We start from the raw sequence: 20,974 nt of genomic DNA on the forward strand, positions 1-20,974 counted from the left end.
TCTAACAAAATTATAAATTCATTTACGTGCTCTTTCGCATCTTGGTTCGAAATCGCGTTAAGTGTTGCCCTAATTTCCTACTTGGAAGTTTGCTGCTAGCGGTCATCTTTTTAACGGACAAGAACTTCTTAAACGGTTTGCTTGCAGCTTAACCTAGCTCATGTTTTAGTTGATGAAGTGCTTGCTTGATATTTTTGGAGGGATATACGTAACCCCCTCCTCAATTATCTGATGGTACATCCCTAAAACTTCACAGGCTGCTTCATTGCCGTAAAAAAATTTTAATTTAAAATGAAAATGTTTTATTAAGTCGCAGAGTCGAACAATGAGCGAAAGGAAGTGACTCAACTTGAAGTGTGTTTGTCCTAAAAGCTGTTTAATAAATGTCTCAGTCAATTCAACGACACACATTCTGCATGGTTTATTAGTCATGGCATCAACATCAAACCTAATGTGGAATTCCAGTTTTCAGTGTGCAATAACTTTTGATTTTGATCCAACAAACGTAACCCATTTTCCAGCATCAGTCGTCCCAACGCTGATATCTCTTGTAGCCATAAACATCGTCACCTCTCCACCAACCGTCCTCATCAACCTGCTGGTTATCTGGACCGTGCTGGAAAATAAACAGCTCAGATCTAACAGCTACAACCTCATCTTCGCCATTCTGTCTCTCAGCGATCTTCTGATAGGACTCATTGTACAACCACTGTTTGTTGCTTTGGGAGTCTGTATTACAGTCCAGTGTTCGTACATCTGTGAACTAACCATGGCCTATGCGGTATCAGCGCTACTTTGCTATGGATGGACAGCTGTTACATTGGCGATTGTCAGCCTGGAAAGATACCTTTACATAGAGCGTCCCCTCTTCTATCATGCTTCAGTCACCTCCAAGAAACTGATGATAGCAACGGCAGTTACTTGGTCCTGCGTAGGGTTTTCAAAAGTGTTCTCAAGAATCCTTGCAAACAGCTCCTTCTGGACCAGGCAGCTTCCTATGATCCTAACTATGGGGCCCAGCTTCGTAATCATCTTTTTTTGCGTTACCAAAATACACCTGACGGCCCGTCGACAGATGAGAACCATCGTCGCCCAACAACAATCTGTAGCCCAGCAAGGTAAGATCAAGGAATACAAGCGCACTCTCACTCTAGGCTTGGTAGTGCTAGCATCCGTCGTGTGTTTGTGTCCAATATTGATTTTGAAGATCGTAGGAGCTGTGAAGAGCAACTGGGGTGATGATGACTTCAGATATCTATCACAAGGAATCTATTTCACCGTTATGCACATGCAGTCGATTATCAACCCCATCATCTATTCCTTTCGTCTATCGGACATTCGCTCTGGGGTGAAAAATAAAATATGCCGGCACTTTCGAGCATAGTTAATAACTATGTTTCGAGTGACAAGCGAAGGACAACCCAGTAGAGAGTTTTAGATTTATGTTCACGGCAAATGAAACGTGAAATGTCAGTTGACCAGTAAAAAATTCTTTTAAATTACTGAAAAAGAATCGCAAAAAGTCCAAGTAGTAGAAAAACAAAAGAGTATTTGCACTTGGTGAGAAGGTTTGTAAAAGGTAAAGTAAAATACAGGAAAACTATGAAAACGTGGTCACGTTTGCCGTTTGCGGGGAGAAAAAAAGTCAATCTATATAAAACTCTTTAGTATGTATGTTAAGACCTGGGTTTTCCTTGTGAAAAAACCCTCCGCAAAGAATTAACATTTTAAAAATAAAAAGGGCTTCGTACTTTGAATATATTCACTAGTTTTCAATGAAAATAATCGTGAATGTTGATATCAATTCCGTAGTACTAATTTTTATGAGGTCACGTGATATGTAAATTTATGCGGTCGCGATTTCAAGCTACAAGGAAAAGTTAAATACGGAAAGTTGATAAGAGTGGATGACAAACAACTTCACGTTTGGAGAACTTGAACTCGATTGCTAGAGTGCTAGAGCGCATTGATAATAAGTATTTAGTGTAAAAACTACCCATTTAATTAAATCCTCCAATTAACCCTCCCCAAGACGATAAATATATCGACTAGAATGATAATGCATGTCTGATAATGATGATGAAGTTGAGTCGAGGGGGCCGTAGTGGCGAGCGCACTTGAGTGCACCTATCTGCTGCATTTGACACAGTTGATCATCAAATTCTTCTAGATCGTCTCCATACAAAATTTGGCATTTCTGGCATAGCTCTTCAATGGTTTAAGTCCTACCTCACTGATCGCTTTCAATTTGTTTCCATTGATGATTTTTCTTCTGAAGCCCTTCAACTTGATTGTGGCGTACCTCAAGGTTCTGTACTTGGTCCTTTGTTGTATCTCCTTTATACTTCTCCAGTAGCTGATATCCTCCGAATACACAGAATGTCTTTCCACCTTTATGCTGATGACACTCAATTATATATTCCTTTCTCCTGTAATGATGATTTGTCCCTTAATGATTCCATGAATCTGATTGAAAACTGTCTATCTGATATTGATGCTTGGATGACTACAAATAAATTGAAACTAAATAAAGGCAAAACTGAATTCCTGTTATTTTCTTCAAAGCACAGCCCACAGTTAACTCTTCCTTCTCTTCAATTTGGTTCTGATGTGATAATGCCCTCAATGCATGCTCGGAACATTGGTGTCATATTTGATACGCATCTTACTTTGGTTCGTCATGTGAATAATATTTGCAAGTCTTCTTTTTATCATCTCAGAAACATTGCTAAAATAAGAAAATACATCTCTTTGAAAACAACTGAAACTCTCGTCCACGCGTTCATATCCTCCAAACTCGACAACTGTAACTCTCTGCTCTTTGGCTTACCAAACAAACTCTTAGATAAACTACAATCTGTACAGAATGCTGCTGCCAGAATAATCACTCTTTCCCATAAACATGACCACATTACACCTATCCTCGTTAATCTGCATTGGCTACCAATTGAATCTAGAATCAAATATAAAATCCTATTACTTACTTTTAAAGCTCTTCATGGCCAATCTCCTATCTATATCCGGGAACTCATTTCAGTGTATAAACCGAACCGTAATCTTCGTTCTGCATCACAAGTTCTTCTATCAGCACATTCTTATAATCTTAAATCTTATGGTCATCGCTCCTTCTCTGTGGCTGCTCCTGAACTCTGGAACTCACTTCCAATATCTCTCCGAAATGCATCAAGTCTAGCCTCATTCAAAACTGAACTTAAAACTTATCTCTTCAAATTAGCATATTCTTTGTAAATAATTTTATTTTGTCGTTGTCTTTGTCGTTTGTTTACTAGCGCTTAGAACAGATTTGTATTTGCGCTTTATAAATAAATATTATTATTATTATATTATTATTGTCTTGGATCTTTGTTTTCGCGCTGATTCCACAGGAACCCCAAAAACAGTTATTGATCCGAATACGATCACCGTTCCTTACCTTCGTGGGGTCGAGCACGGGGGAGCGAAAGAACTTGCGTGCACTCCTTCTTCGGCCCTGAAGCGATATTAGTAGTATAGGGGATGGGGGTTCCAGCGCAACGACAACCGGAGGATTACCCGCCTAAAGTACCCCCCTCGATTCGTACCGCGATTACCCGCATCCCGCGTCTATGTAAAATATGTTAGTCTATATATGGAGTGCGAAGATTGTAAAGAGTTTGTTTATGACTTCTGTATAAAGTGCTTAAAACCCAAGTTTGTACCTACTAAGCCAAATAAGTATATTTGTTGTGGTAAAAAAATGCAAATAGAAGACGACACGTCAGCACAGTGTTACGAGTGTGGTAAGAATATTCGTAATGCCGTACCAAATGCTACCAAAGAGCAATATTACGCCAATGGAGGTCGTAAGAAGACCCCATACAAAAGAATAAAATACTTTAGGGACTGGATGAGTCATATCCAAGGTTATCGGCCGGTATATTTAGACAACGAAGTAAAGAAGAAAATCATAGACCACTTAGAAGAGTCAACCCCACAAAGTCTACGGAAGACATTGAAAAAATTAAAACTAGGGAAATATTACAAAGGTATTCCCTATCTTTTGTCTGAAATTACCGGTAAGTCTATTCCTGAGGTTTCTGATATGAGCAGAGCCGAGTGGATGTTTTGTCGGCTGGATAAGGATAATCCTTATTACCCTGACGTAATCTACGAAATATTTTACAAAATTGACCCCAACCACCCCCTGTTAGGATGGATTCCAAGGCGACTGACGTAATAATATGACAGCTGCGAGGCGGGTTTTTACTTTCACGTGGCGGAAGTGGCGTACCGAGAAAGAATAATGAGTTGTTCACGTGTAAGACAATAGACAACATTCCAATCATACCCCTTCGCCTTAACAACCAGCGAGTTTGAAAGTAGATTTGAAATTTACTTTTTGGAGGCTTCGTTGTTACGGCGCTCAGGAATGTGCTGACGTCAATGATAGCTTCAGATATAAATATGAGAAGTTCGAACCGATTGACATACTAATGAATCAGCCCGATGAAGAACTACTCGATTTTGACGAATATGATTTAACCGTTATTTCACAAGGCTCCGGAGTTCAAGTACCACCAGCAAGAAAAAGGGAAAGCCTAGATGATTTCTTGATGAATCTTAAGATGAAAGACACCATTCCAAAGCAAGATGTTAGGAGGATGTGGGTAAAGAAGTCGGATGAAAGAGACAAGGCCTGTAAGCAACTTAGGGACGCAAAGTCCAAGATAGAACGTTGGATGGCGAAGGCAAGGATGCTGGAGGCAGTAGTCAAGAAATGCGAGCAAGACTTACAAGGTCTAGAAGGTCTCATGATGGCTGATATTATGACTCGATAAAGGCTTGAACCCTTAGCAATAAGGAGTATTTGTGAGAACATAACATGTAATAATAGGACTTGACGAAATAAAAAGATGTGAAACTACTTGATTACGCATATTTTCTAGACTGTCGTTCAATATGCAAATGAAATCCTGTTTCGCTTTTTTCAAAGCAGATGTTTATTGAGCAAGCTTTCTTTGAAGCTCTTCTTTTGCTTCTTGGTAGATCTTTTTGCGAGATTCCTCGGAAAGATCTCTTACGATTGTTTTTTTATTCCTTATATCCGACTTTAATTTCTCGTACTTTTCCTCTTCGGCCAGAATAAGCGAGAATTCTACGTCGTCTATCTTTCTGTCACGCAAAGCCTTTGAGACAAGGTCAGTGATAGTATTTACTTTAGCCCTTGACAGAGCTATTGTCGTGTCATGCTTGGATATCTTGCTTGACAACTGTTTCATAATGCCTGTTGTAACAGCGGAAACGATGCCGCAGACGGCGCCGACGCTAGCCAAAGGAACTCCAACAATTATTCCCGGTCCAGTAAGCGAAGTAGCAACGCCAGAGCCTGTTAACGCCACGGACATGGAGCCGGAAGTTATCGCGATTTTATGTAATATGCTTCGGGCTCTAGCATACTTTTTCCTGACCTCCTCATAGTGCTTCTTTTGACCCTCTAAGTAAGCGAGGATTAGATTTGCCTTATTCAAGCGGAAGTTCTCGGCATTCAATTCATTGGGTTTTGTAGGTAAATCAGGATAGAGTGGAGGTGCTGATGGTATAACATCCATTATATATACTAATGTACGACGCTTTTGGGAATGATATACAGGAGCAGCCACATCACGACAACAGGGATTACTGGAATTGGAGGGCCTTCAGGAAGATGTTTCCGCACGCGGATGCTAGTAAGTTCGAAAGAAGGCCCGATGGTATTTACTATAACGGCTCCAGAATGTACAGTAATGAGGATTTGAAACCTACGCTGGTTAATCAGATAGACGATCAACTGAAGAATTCTGGTTATGTTGAACATAAGCCTAAGCCAACATATGTTGAACATAAGCCCGTGCAAGGTTGGTCAAAGGAATTATTGCTGGGTACCAGTACTTATCCGATACCCGCAGTTTCATTTGATAAACACCCAAGCTTGGACCTAACGCTGAACATGCGGATCTCTAACAAGCATTCCTTTCCGTTAAAGGTGCGAGATATCTTCAAAAACGTACCCATTGTTCATACCACCGCTAAGGAATCTCATGAATGGTTAAGTGGTCCTAACATGCGTTATTGGCCGCAGCAACTAAACTTTGCAGTTTGGTGTGCCACTAGCGGCTGTGGGGTAAGCGCAAACTTGATGAAGAATTCAATATTTATGTTTCATTTTCACTTCACGGTTAGGAGAATACTACATGAGATGGGCGTTACTGCATTGCCGGGAGATGCTGCGTTTTATCCTAGAGATAACAAATACGACGTTCCAGCCTATAACAGGCTTTGTAAGGAGTTCGGTGTTGTAGGGAAGGATTTTAGATGTACTACCGGTGCTAACAATGGTTTGGGACATATTTGGGCTTATTGGGGGATTGGTGGGCATGTGCTAAGTGATAAGGAAGTTCATGCGCTGCAGTTGCGATGGGACACGGGATATCACAAAGAAACTCACGACAGTAGCACCTTCTTTGAACCAAATACCAAAACCACTAAGGAAGTCAGAGACGGACCTCTGTTCAAAGATGAGGGCGGTAAGTATGCAGGGGCCAATCCACTGATTATTAAGATTACCAACGACGAGCAAACGAAGCAATACTTTAATTTCATACCCCCAGAAGGTAAAGGACTAACCAAAGCCGGCCTTGCCCGTTTGAACCGCAGCATAGAAGCTTACGTGTATTCCATCCTTGGAGCTCAGGTAAACACCCGATCCAGCATAGTGGGAAATACGGGCGCCGCAGAAGAAACGCGAGCCGAAGCTTTGATTCTATTCGAAAGTTCGATTTTGGAGGGCGACATTAGCAAGGGCGTACAGCGTTACCAACTAGCTATACAAAATTCTAAGGCCCGACTGGACTATGCCGTAGCCCCGGGTTGTTGGTTAATGCCCAGTAATTTATCTATAAATACTGGCTCTGTAGTAGGATACAACAACAAACTTCAACGAGCTACTAAGGATATGAAGTTTGGGGTGAATGACGTGAACTCTGACACTCTTAGGAACATTCCTCACTTCGTGGAGAAGCCAAAAAAGGAACACGCAGAAAAACCCGAACCAAAGAAGAAGCCCCAAAAGAAGGTCCTGCCTACGATACCCGAGGAATATGACCATAACTTATTAAAAGCCAGCTTAGCCGCCGCGGGCGTTGGTCTGAGTTATTATATATGGCGATGAACAACCCCTACGTAACTGGAGTAGATTGTGTTTATACGACTTACACAGGCGAGAAAAAATACACCCAAGCATCTTGGGTTGATGTCACGGGCATGTCCGTGAATTTGAATTATTCAGGTAAGAAATTGATCCTTTGTAGTATTTGCATTGGTGCGACCAGCCATGCCAACGTAGGATTTCGTTTCTGCGATGACAATGGCATACTACAACCCATGCGCGTAAAAGATAATAACAGGGAGCCTGCGCATTTCTCCGTAGAGCCCAACCCAGGCAGCCTTGAAAATCATTCCGTTTGGACTCTTCATTTGGTTGCCGACTGCCATGGGAAGGTAAAGCTGCAAATGCGCGTAGACGATACGGGAAAGGTTACGGTAAATAGCATAGAGGATCAAAGAGATTACGTTTATAATCACAAAACTATTAGCACCCTTACGGTGCTTAGTCTATAGATATATATGAACAACCCACATGTAAAGGAAGATTCGGTTTTCTATTACTTAGAGGAGAAGGAGTACTTTGGTGATAGATGGTATGATACCAACCTGCAGGTAAAGGTTGGAGGTCTTGGTATAATCATATGCACTATTAGCATTAACACGTGGAATAACGCTAACGTTGGGCTTAGAATTCTTGATGAAAATGACCGCCCACTACAGCCCTACAGGAAAAAAGATAGTAAGAGGCATTTGACTCATTTTACTTTCGAGCCTGCATACATAAGCTCGGAGAACCTAACATCGGTAACTTTTCACATAATAGCCAACTGTCAACACGCGAGGCTTCAAGTTCGCCCAAGCGATCGTGCTGCTGTCAACCTACCGGGTATTGTTGGGATAAATACCGCCTATTCGGCAGCTTCTTCTCCGGTGGACGCTGCCTGGAATCATAAGACCATTAGTACTATGACTTTCATACCTTTAGTTTCGCATTATCAAGGCGGCGCGAATACTATCTTTACTTATCCCCAGTCGAGAACACCTCGGACGCACGACGACGATAAGCCCCCAGTAACGTACCCAGATAAGATTAAACCTTCATCTTCTTCAAGAGTACCACTCCAATAGCTACTACGAGGATCCAAATGTTATTCCCCACAAACTTTAACAGTTCTCCGCCGGCCCTAAGTGCCAAGGAAACAACCGAACCCAGCAGCCCAGGCAAGCCGGCTGCCATCTTTTTTCCCAAGTCCGTCAGCCCATTGCCTAATTTCTTTACGCCCGCGCCCGTAGCCTTAAGCGCGGATAGGATAACTCCTACTACGGTGCTAATAGCGACCGCAAATGCCAGCGGAACGCCATACTTCAAAAGGGCTCTTTTTACCTTTTCCTTGGTAGTAAGCCCCAGCTCCTTTTCCAGGTTGTCCTTTTGCGCCTGTAATTCCGCAACTCTTTCCTGAAGGGTTTCTACTTCCTTTTGAGCTGCTTCCCTTTCCTCTTCGGGACGAGCCTGGTCCTCGATTATTTCCTGCTGCCGCTCTATTTGCCCCTCCAGGTCTTCAATAGCCTGATCTCTTTGCCGGATTTGTTCCTCCTTAGTGTTGATTTCGGCAACCAACTGCCGCCGCTCCTCCAAAGAGCCGGATATGGTGATATGCAAGTTTTTAGCTTCCTCTTTTGTCAGGTCTAGCTCCTGTAAGGCGAGGTCGAAAGCCCTTTGGGCTTGGTCTCTATCGCGTAGGGCATTGTCTCTTTGTCCTCTAATTTCTATTATTCTTTGGGTTTTGTCATCAACTTCTCTCTTTTGAGCATCGAGAAGTAGTCGGTTTTGCCTCATGTATTCTGCCTCCCTTTCTTCCAACGTTTCTTGTAGCCCCTCGACACGTTTTTCTAGCGCAACCCGTTCATTTAGGGTTTCCAACCTTTCTAACGCACTCCGGGTAGCCACTTGGAAGCCCCTTAATCTTGCCACGTTAACCTTGACCGAGCCATTTTCGTCAAAGAGGACTTGTGGTTTGGTCCAACGGTTTTTGTCGGGATATCTCATGTCTTGAACGCTTATGAGGACTTTGTTTCCGCGTTCTGTGAGCCTTACGTCGTCGGCCTCGAAGTGGGAATAGCGCTGCGTTAGCTCTTGCGTTGCCCACTCTACAGTTTCCCGCGCGGCTGCCTCAGGCTGCTCTATGTTTTGAAGCTCCAAGTACTCAGGGACGGGGCTGCCGTGGTTTTTTGATTGCCACATGCGATTCAAGGCGGCCTTGAAGCTTTTCCATCTATTACCATACTTGTTTTCTAGAGCCATGTCGTAGATTAGGGGGTCGGTATCCGCGCCTTTAGTCCATGCGTCGTATTCTTCGTCATTGATATCAACTTGACCTTCTTCGGTAAGGGGATCAAAATCCGTTCCTTCTACTTCCATTATATATGATAAGCTCAAAGTTAAACCCCAACGTATTACCTAAGCAGGTTGGCGGACTGAAAGCAGAACGCACCTTTCACCGGGTTACATTCACACCTTCTAGCGCAAAGCCGGGGGAGACGCTGTATGTAGGCGTACCCCGCCTAACAGATAACCTAGTGTTGGTTCCTGGCACCCTGGCGCTAAGGTTTGACCTAGCAATACAACCAAGCACCAAGGACAAGCGCTATACCGTCAATAACGTGGGTAGGAACCTCGTCTCTAAGATGAGAATCAAGTTCGCAGGGGAATCCCTCTTGGATTTGAATAGGTACGATTTGTACACCACGTATAAGGATCTGTGGCTAACAGCCTTCGGCCGTGCACAAAAGATAGAGCAGGGAATTGGAAGCGTTATCCTTCGTAAGCTTCGCAGCGATACTAACCCCGCGCCTACAGACTCCAGCGGAGCAACCGCAGTAGCAGACGCAACGAGGGTAAAGACCGCCTATGGTAGCAAGTACGTTATCCCTTTGGACTTTGAAGTGATTACGAATCATGGCGTGTATTACCCCAGACAGTTATCCGAGTTACAGTTTGAAGTAACCTTGGCGGACACTACGAATGTCATAGGAGGCATGGACAGCGCAATCAGTGGAGCCGTGGATCCCTATTCTATCACCAACTTAGAGCTGCAGTATGAGACCGTGTACAGCGAAGAGCTGGCTCGTAGCGCCGGCATGGAATACAGCGCCGGCAAGGCATTCCTTTATGACCACGTAGTGATGCATAAGACATTTAGCTTCTTGGATAAGACGGATGAGGTTATCAACCAAAGCATTAACTTCCCCCGAAGAAGTCTTACGGGGCTGATGTTGGTGTTTGCCAAACCCTACGAGGCCGGTAAGCGCGACTCCGAGGCCTTTCACAACCCCAACATTACTAACGTCGGCGTGAACATAAACGGCGTTCCAAACAAGGTTTACTCTCAGGGAATAAAGCCCGCAGACGTGTACAGAGAAGTAAAGCGTAAGTTTGGTGACCAGGTAAGTCCCGAGGAATTCTTTAATGATAAGTACGCGTTATGGATTGACATGCGCACCATTAACGACGAAGACCTACATGGTCAGGGTTTACGTCTAGTAAATACGCAGGATGGCATAACATTGGAGATTAAACGCACCAAGAATACCTCCGCGGGCGACGGCGACAAAATAAACTGCTACGTCTTCGTCGTGTCTGACGCGCAACTGAGCGTAGAAATGAATCAGCTAAAGAGCGTTGCCTATTGATAAAAAAAATATCCCTTACGTATAATATGCTTCGCGTATTCGAAAACAACGAAACCAAACTGCAATGCATAGTGCAAGGCGATAAACTTTATTTCAAAGCAAAGGAGGTTGCGCTGGCGTTAGAATATGAAAACACCAGGAAGGCGATTAGAGATCACGTTTCTGAAAAGTACCAGAAAAGGTGGGAAGATCTAAAAGGGGGAACGAATCGTTCCTCACAACCAAATGCCGTGTTTATCTCCGAACCTGGTTTGTACGAACTGATATTTAGCTCTAAGCTACCTAAAGCCGTGGAGTTTCGTGATTGGGTGTTTGAAGAGGTGCTGCCTACGCTAAGGAAAACGGGTAAGTATGAGATAGAAAGGCGGTTTGATAGTCCTAACAAGTTAGTCTTCAAAATGGAAAATGAGTTTGACCTGCATAAGAAAGTCGTGGACTACATACGCCGCTTCTACCCACAGATGCTCATAGCACCCGGCTTAGGGGAATTGCAGGATTCTGACAGCAAACGCATAAAATGCTGGCAGAAGGGTTATCAAAGGGGTCAACCCGACCTCTTAATACTGAACACACATTTAAGGTATGAAGGGCTTTGCATCGAATTGAAGACGCCGAAAGGAAATGGCATACTCTCCGCAGACCAACGCAAGATAATTTCGCAGTATGACGCGAATGGTTACCTGACCATGGTTAGCAACGATTATGACGTCATCTGTCGTGCCCTTAGCAACTACGCGGAAGGCATCCGTATTCCCTGTCGGTGGTGCTGCAAACGCTTCAAGACTACGGAGACAAGGGCAACGCATTTAAGAATATTTCATAGATATAATGATCGTAAACCAAATACACTGGCGTGACCTGATTTGCGGTAAAGCATACGAAATAAAAAATTACGTCGTCTTCGAAGACATCGACCGCTTACGGTTAGTCCTCAAAGACTTAGAAGGTAAGGAATATTCCCTTTGGGCGCCGGATTGCGTGCGGTACGTAATTCAGGGCGAGGAATTCACCCACTTACGCAGCTATGGTAAGGCAAATGGCCGATGGAAGTTTGACATTGAAAGAAGAGTCACTCCATCTCCTCTTTGTAGTTGAGCGCGTCTGCTAAAGTCCGCTGCGCTTTAGGATCCGCGGAGCACCAATGCCCCACAAAGGATCCTTCGGAGAATACCCTGTCGCAATGAAGGCAGGTGTATTTTTTACGTGTTTTGGGAGTCGTAATGCAGTCGGCAGGTAGTTCGCAAGTAATACAGTCCATATATTGAAAGGGTAATTAGAATGCCTCCCAGAAAGGCAGCTGCGTAGGCTAGCATATACTTTTAAAAGGGGTTCTTATCTTTATTGTTAACATTCTACAGTGGATATCGCATGAAGTCCTTAACGGACTCCTTAGCCCACGTTGCCATCGTTATCAGCGCACCAAACCGTTCTGCACGCTTCAGACCACACATTTCATCGTACAACTCCTGCACGCGCTCTTTTAACCGGTCTATCTCCTCCCTTTGCATTTCTATGGTGTCTTTTTTATCCTTTGCGTCGGCGACAATTCTTTGCACTGCTTCCACTGGCTCCATCTATATATGAACCCAGATCACATGCCTTGTAACGCTCTGATAGTAGGACCCACCGGCTGCGGAAAGACCCAGTTCATCGTGGAGCAGCTATTAGGACCCTTTAGATACCGCTTTGACTATATCGTGCTATTATGCCCCACCTACGTGAATAACCGCACCTGGACGGGTATAGGAGTGAAAGACGACGACTTCTTCGTAGATATTTTAGACCCTAACGAGTTATCCAGCCATTTGAAGTTCTGGCACAAGCAATTCCCTAAAGATACACAGACTTTACTCATACTGGATGACATTGCCTGTGGGGACGACGTAAAAAAGCGCACCTCCGAATTAGTGAAGCTCGCCTTCAGCGGTAGACACGACAATATCAGCGTTTGGTTGCTCTCGCAGCAGCTTACCAGTGTCTCTAAACCCTTCAGGGAAAACATAGGCTCCCTGGTCGTATTTTATACTCCAAGTAAGTCTGACCTGGAAACCATCTTAAGCGACTACGGCGGTGAGATATCCAAGGAACAGTTACACGAATACATGCGGCATTTAAAAACGCATCAACATTCCAAGATGATCTTCTCTTTGAGGTTTCCGTATTCCATTAACATATATGGACATTGAGCAGCTCTTAGATGAAGTCCCCACACAGTTAGACGAAAGTAACCTTAAGGAACAACTCAACATCCTTGTGTCTTCTGGGAAGTGCAAAGAAATGATAGGCAAGGAACTTACCCATGAGTAAGTTAATAAGCTGTCGGAAGAGGAGGTTAAGAAGTTCCATAAGAGGTATGAGGCTGCCCTTGCTAGTAAGACCACGGACGCCGTAGCAGACTCAGCCATTAAGCTGGCCACCAAGCTCCTCGGACTTGCACTGCCCATAGACGACGTGGAGCAACTGCGGAAGGACATAAGCGAGGACTATGTCATCGCCCAGGAACTTAAGATAACCTGCGGGTGGTTGTCTTTGAAGTGCGGTAAGTTAATGGCAGTCGCCTCTGCGGCTTTGCACGTAGCTCAGCACGTTGACTTGAAGGAGGCTACTGGTGTCTTGGAAGGACTTCAAGAAGGACAGAGAAGTCGAAAAGGTCTTTCAGGCAGCACTTGCTGATGATCAAGTCGCCTCAAGTACTTAGTCAAGTCATTCTCAAGTACTTAGTCAAGTCATTCTCAAGTCACCTCAAGTACTTAGTCAAGTCGCCGTTAAGTCATTGCCAAGTCGTCATCAAGTTACTTGTCAAGTCCTTCAAGTCCCTTAATATAAGATGAGTGGCACCGAAGAACAACCACCCGTAGAAGATACCAAGATTACCAAGGCTAAATCTCCGGGCAGAGTCGCTGCCGGAAAGAAGCTCGCGGAGATGAACAGGAAGAACAAAGCCAAAAAGGAAGAAAAGGTGGAGGAAAAAGAAGAGGAATCCTTTATTAATCCGGGATACGTCATTGGCGCGTTAGGAGTCGCTATAGCAGCAGGCAGCCTCTACTTACAATGGCGGGCAACGAAAAAGGTAGAACCACCAACGTATCGCGCACCTGCGGAGGTTAGAAAAAGCAAAATCCCTGAAATGGAGTAATAACCTTCTCGCTTTGTAATATAATGTCAACCGCGTTGTTGAAAACTGTTGAAGAAGCAGCTATCATTACTTCCATCGTTGCGGGTATTGGTTGGGTAGGTAAGAAAGTGCTCAAAGAAGACTTTACTGAAGACCCAAGCAAGAGCTTCGCTAATTTCGCTAAAATGACCGCTGCCGTAGGCGGGGCTATCATGGTAAAGGATTACCTACGAAAGGAAAAGTACCTACCTACGGTGTAAGCTTTGCTTGCGTCTAATATAATGGTTAGCTTAGTCGCAGGTGGAGTTATTGCAGCTTTAGCATTCACTGGAGCTAATTATGGCGGTCAGTATTTGGATAGATTAGTCAGAGGCGACAAAAGCGGAGAATTAGCCGCCGAAAGGAAGAGACACGACTTAGCGCTGGAGAAATATCAAAGGGATGTGGCGGCTTGGAATGAAAAAAGACAAGCTTACAGGGATTGGTTGGATAAGAACTACCAAGACAAAATGCAGGCGGATAAGAACTTTGAAAATACAGACTATGCCTTTAAACTTTATGCGCAAGCACACCCCGACTTTAGAATGAGAAAGCCCCAGTTTAAGGATTACTATCAGCCTTCTAAGAAACAAAAAGACAATGAATTGGTCTTTGTAGGAGCAGCAGTAAGGGGGACTCGCGATTGATGCCAAAGATATACGGGTTTAACCCGCGGATTTACGAAGACGGGTACAGCAGATTTACGGGTATTTTACCAAGACCTAAAGTTATTTTGGTATCGCAAACGGAGGTTAAAATATTCCTTAGATATACATGGCCACCATCAACGACATTCAAAACAAAACTGTGCGCAGGCTCGGAAATCAGGTGATGGATAACTCAGACGCTGACTTTGTCTTCGCTACATTTATGGAGGGAAAGACTGACAAAACTATGAATCACAAAATGGCTGAAAAGATAATCAACAGAATGCCGGCCGGTGACTACCGTTTGGAGTTGACATTCGTAAAGTACTTAGACGGTGAGTGGATAATAGAAAAGGGTCGTAATCCTATCAGAGCGTCTGGTAAGCAGAACCTGTTCGTTTTGAATAAGCACACACGACCGGGAGCACTTGAGGGAATAGACATGCTCTTCTACGAGGTCGCTTACCCGGTTACCGTGGTCATCTACGGTGCATACGAAATTAAGAAGCCGGACGTTAAGAAGCTTAAACCAATGCGACATCCTGGTAACTGCGTTGGGAAGCTGGTTAGGGAGTTTTTCGAGGATTCCTCTCGGGGTGGTAAGCTTACGCCAAAAAGAAGAGAAGCCATTAGGAAATGGGAGCATTCTACTCGTAAAACTGGAGGCTCCATCGAAAACATCAAAAAGTTAGAAACTGCCTTAGAACGCCGCATACACGTGAAGGACATCACCGACGGTTTCATTTACGAAGGGACGAAAAAGTATGGAGGCCGGGGAGCGCCTATTGTTATCTATCAACACAACGCGCACGCGTGGAGGGAGTTGAGGTTCCCAAGAAAGAAGGAGACAAAGGTCTATAAGAATTCCCCATTGACAGAATTAGTTCATGAGAATTCTATTTGGTTAATGGATTCAGAAGGATGTCAATTCATGACGCAAGATGGTACTTTATACCGACCAGAAGTGGAACATCAACGCATTAAAAGCGCCTGCGAAACCCTTGGTGAGGACTTTTCAGACGAAGTGCTCAGCTCTCGCAGCTTGGACTTCTTAGCCGCGAAGAAAAGGAACGGCTGGAAACCTACCCCAAAAGAGTTCAAAGATATCTCCAAAGCTTGCGTAGAACACGGTCACGGCGGTCTTTGGAATATGGAGTACAACGAAGACGAGTACGTGTCGTTGGATATGAAACACTGTTACCCCGCCAGTTTCAAAGGCCTTGGGGATTGTAAGGAGTATTATGACCGTTACGGACATCCAGACTCCCAATTCTTTAGGGTGTCACTACCGGGTTACTACGACGCCCCAGCAACGGGGTTCATCAGACTGACCACCTGGGATTTAGCAAAAGACTTACATCCCATAATTTACGCGTGGTATGGGAAGCACCTGCAGGAGAAAGAATGGATACCCATACCCCTACTGAAGTTCCTAGAAGAGCGCAAGCTTTTAAAATACACAGCGCATGAAGCCATACTCTGCCATAGCGCCTTTACACAATGGCTTCCAGAGCACAACCCCACAGCGCGTGTGGTCATAGGTAAATTCACACAGGGCGCAAAAGAAGGCGAAAAACACATGCAGCGACGCTTAATAACAGACGCCGGTGAGCTAAGCTTCCTCATAAAACGTGCACATGACCAAGGAACAATGGTATCCGTAGAGAAATGGGACTACTTCATAGAAGGTCAAAAAGAACAGAAATGGAATGCGCTGTGTTATTACCAAGACCATCGACCACAGTATTACCATCTGCGTGCCAGCATGCTAGCATATGCGCACATCAATCTCTTAGCAATGCTGCTACGGTTTGACAAAGAGGACATCCCACGCGTAGCCACGGATTCCTTGTATGTAAAGCCAGAAGTGTTAGAGAAGATGCAGGAGTTCTACACTGCCGATGAACTTGCAGAAAGTGGTCAATGGCGCGTCAAAGATGAGGAGATAAAAGCATGGAGAGGCCGTGTAGAATATCACGGAGAACATCTTTACGGTAGCGTGGAACCAACCGGGGAGCCTCTACCGTCGGTTGCGGACCCAATCTCTTACCAACGCTTCTCTTACCTTTACGGAACGGGAGGCAGTGGTAAAACTACCAGGGTCTTGGAACTCTTTCCAAAGATAAAGGTGTTAACGCCAACGCACCGTCTGGAAAGAGAATTAACGGAGATGGGTTACGACGCGCAGACCTACCACAGCTTCTTTCGCTGGAATGGTCAAAAGTGGGTACCAGAAGCCATCCACGACATACCCCCGGTGATACTTTGGGATGAGATTTGCACCGTTCCTTTAGAAATCCTGCAGGAGTTCGTAGAATTCCTCCGTGAGATTAGGAAACGTCACGGTACGATATCTCTACGGACAGAGTGAATTAGAAGGAGGATCCAAAAGAGCTACGGATCCTAATTGGTCTTTGGAAACTTACCAGATCCGAAGCGTAATAGCTAAGAAGGGTCAGCCCATCTTGTATTATCTTCACGATGGCCCCACACGTGGGTTCGTCATGGAAGAACTGCTTATCGTGTGATGTCCGAATGCTATCGTATGCACTCCGTCATCACACATCCATCGCTTACCGTCAAATGCAGACAGTGACACCTTCTCCTGCGTGACGTTATGTATCTGATGACCATAGCTGCGCAGGCTGTTCATCTTATGCCGCTGTTCCTTGCGTGTTCGTAATACGTTGAGGTAGGACTCGTGCGTAATGTCCTTCTTAACCACGTATTTTTTTACGCCTTTAGCTTTCTTTTCTACACCGTCCAGCTTTAGCACGCTGTACATCTTGGGTTTCAGGCCCACGTATTCCACGATGGGTTTTCCTTTCATCTCGTCCTTCATTTTCCCGATTACTTTCTTGTTTTTAGGGGAGTAAAGAAAGTGGTCGCGTGGGTAATCGCTGGTGTCGTATTCATCGATGTCGGGAACACAGTCTTCGTAAATGTCTTCCGTCTGCACCTCTAGTATCAAGGAATCGGTGTCGGTGTATAAGAGGCGGCACTTATCACCGTATTTCAGGTTTTAGCTTGTCGTAGTAAAACTCATACATGAGCAGCTTTGATAGGTCTAACACTGTAAACCCCGTGTATACGGGTTTATTCAGGAATAGATTCGCTTTCTTCATGTGAATCACGTAGAAGTTTAACATTTCTACGTATCTAACGAATCCAGGCTGTGATACGTATGCTTCTGCTTCCTCTCTGGTGCTGGCTATCTTTATGCTTACGCGCTTGCGGATGTTCTCCATTGTCTTACCAAATACGCTATTGTTCATTAGTTTAAACAGGTTCTTTTCGAAGTCATTCTTTGCCTGCGTACGCTTTTGTGTGTTAAAGTCAATGTAGGAGCGCATCCATGGTTCCTGCGTGAACTTCAAAACGCGGTGAATCTTCTTCACGCGTAAGCCGTGGCGCACATAGAACTGCAGGTTGCGGTAATGCACCACGTACTTTCGCTTGTCCATCAGGTTCATCGTTAGCTTCCTGTAGGGTTTGTAGCCAGGACACATTTCCCTCTGCAGCGGACTCAGCTGCTTAAATGGTATTTCTATTGCTTCTGGTGCTAATGGGAACTCATTGTGTGCGTCGTGCAAGTGCTCTGGGTATTCCAGGTCCACCTCCAGCACGTAACCTTTGTCGTCTTCTTTACCTACATTTAGGTAAAACTCTATGGGCTTTATGTTGTCCCATTCGAAGTCGCGTACAGGTAAGTACTGTGACATTGCCCAACCGTAGAGGTTGTTTGCGTCTAAGTAGAAGATGTATGTGGTTGGCTTCTCCGGGTCGTACTCCACCGTGGGATTGTTCGCTTTTGCGTATCGTCTGCTGGGTCCGCAAACACCGCCGCGGATACCGTCTTCCATAAAGCGGTACATGTCGTATTCCGTTAGGAGATCCAGTTGCGCGTTTGTCTTCTTTAGAAGCGCACTCCAACTAAGCCCAGGAGCCGTGTAGAAGTTCGCTGGATCCAACCCGTAGTATTCCATTGCCATCTTTCGAAAGCTTTGGAAAACATCTGCGAGCAGCACTACGTCTGAACGTAGGTAGATGTCGTGGTATTCTCCCATATTCTCACAGGAGTACTTTTCCCACACATCTAACGCATGCTGGTACTCCTCGTCCTTTATACCGGACTCGTTTAGGGTGCTGTAGAATCTCTCTTTGGGTGGTAGGGGTTCTTCGAATCGCTCCCAGGAATCCATGTATTCGTATGGGTAGACTCCTTTCCTTTCCGCGCCGTATTGACTGGAAATGGGGAACTCCGTGTTGTATTTAACCAAGTTTGCTAAGGAGTCCGCCATGAACTGCTGCGAGTCTAAGAACTTCAGCTTGCCCACAGTTACGGACATGTACCTTTCTTTGTTGTTGGGTATGCACTTTACTTCGGAGCCGTCTGTTCCTTGTAAAAGTAAGTGACTGTCGTAACCCCTTAAATTGTGAAAGAATACGGGTATTTCCATTTCTGGGTCTACTTTGAAGTTTATATTGCATTTCCAATGAGCCGCACCTCTGTATTTACCCGTGATGTGGCAGTGATCTCTAACCTTATCCACATAGAAATCCTCAACGAATGATTTATGACAATGAATGCAGTGGGTGGAAGGCTTGTTGGGCTTTTCCCCCTTCTTAGCATACTTCCCGCATTTAAAATGAGCTTCTCCTAAATACTTTCCATCTTCATCCCACGCTTTCTTGGCTCGTCTTCCAAACTGGAGAAGCGTATGTTGACAAATGTGGCATTTCTTTGCCTTGGTAAAAGCCTCCTGGTTCTCTTTGGTAAATACCATCTTCTTTGGGTGTCTTAATTGTTCTCTTATCTCTTCCTCCTCTTCTCGCAATGCTTCTAGAAACTCATTAGCTGCGTTCTTACCTCGGTAAATTACAGGAGGGTCGGCCTTACCATCTGATCTGACTACTATGTAACCAAAGGAGCAGATCTCGTGTAATCCCACCTTATCCGTGGCACCACTTTTCTGCTCTTCCTTAGTTATCAACGCTTCAAAGTCTGCATATATCACGTAAGGCACCTGCATCTGCTTTTGATGGTCTGAGTAGGATAGGTTCTTATCTGTAGGCATCTGGATCCGTTGCGCCACTTCTTCGACTCCGCGACATATTTCGTCGTGATCCTTTAGAGCTTTAACGCTGGTAAAGGATAATAAGCAGCAATCGCAGAAGTATTTCTTACCTTTGTGTTTGGTGTGTCTGTAAAATAGTCTGCTAATATGTTTAACCCACGAATAATGTCCGCCGTGGTAGAAAAGGTGTATTCGTTCTCCTTTACTCTTTGACAACACTAGTGGTACTATCGTTTGGTCTCTGACTCCGTAAACGTTAATTGCTAAATCGTTTATTTCCTCAAATATGGGGATGTCTATCAACTGCATGGGAAATTCCACACCATCCCACTCTAAATCGTCTGTGGGATACTTACTTGTCCTACATGGATCCTTCTCTGCTGGATACAGTGCGGATCGTATTGCCCACATAAAGCAGCGGTTGTCGTCATTCTTTACGTTAACGATTGCCTTCTTCCTTTCTACCCACACCGGCAGGGGCACGTAACTTCCTCCTCGTATTGGCACGTACCTTGCCATGCTAACCTCCATACCTTCTACCTCCTCCACTGTCCAACCTGATCCTTCTTTCGTGTAGTTAGACAGCGACTCCATTATTGCTTCTAAGGCTTCGCTGAGTGACTTATCCAGATTGGTGGACTCTAATATCACTAACGACTTTGATCGCAGCATTGCTGTCGTCGTTGCCTCATCTTTTGACAAACTTACTTCTACCATTATACTCGCTTTCAGGGCTCCTAATTCTTCTATGCCTTTTCGAAGCGTTCTCTTGACCTTCCTTTCTGACTGACGCCAAAACTGTCTAACATCAATCTCACCGTTACCGGGTATTGACACCGTTTCGAAATTGCTTTGGGATTCCATCTATATAATAGGAGATATCTTATACCTAATTCCAGACCCTTTTCAGATCGTCGTAGTCATACTCACAATCCTGACAATGCCAAAACAATTTAACCTTAGTCTCAAACTTCTTACCACATCCACAATTATAGCTGCTCATACATTTCGTCTTTAAATGCTTCTTCAAGTCCACTTCTTTCTTAAAAATTCTCTTACAATCTTCGCACTCCATATATAGACTAACATATTTTACATAGACGCGGGATGCGGGTAATCGCGGTACGAATCGAGGGGGGTACTTTAGGCGGGTAATCCTCCGGTTGTCGTTGCGCTGGAACCCCCATCCCCTATACTACTGATATTTAATTTTAAACAGGCCGTTTTTATAATGGCGTCATTACTACCACTTCCAAAAGTCTTGGCGAATTTTCTGCTAATTA

General features: G+C 44.5%; 1 long non-coding RNA gene across 1 annotated transcript in view; it reads left to right on the plus strand.

Annotated features, from left to right (window-relative positions):
- LOC148904855 (uncharacterized) overlaps positions 1-20,974 on the plus strand; it is a 210,401-nt gene that overhangs the window by 139,286 nt on the left and 50,141 nt on the right. The window lies entirely within an intron of this gene.

This window comes from Actinia tenebrosa, unplaced genomic scaffold (assembly GCF_029948245.1).
Source record: "Actinia tenebrosa isolate PJP-AT-01 unplaced genomic scaffold, QUT_ActTen_1.0 PGA_scaffold9__36_contigs__length_13948895, whole genome shotgun sequence".
Taxonomy (NCBI): domain Eukaryota; kingdom Metazoa; phylum Cnidaria; class Anthozoa; order Actiniaria; family Actiniidae; genus Actinia; species Actinia tenebrosa.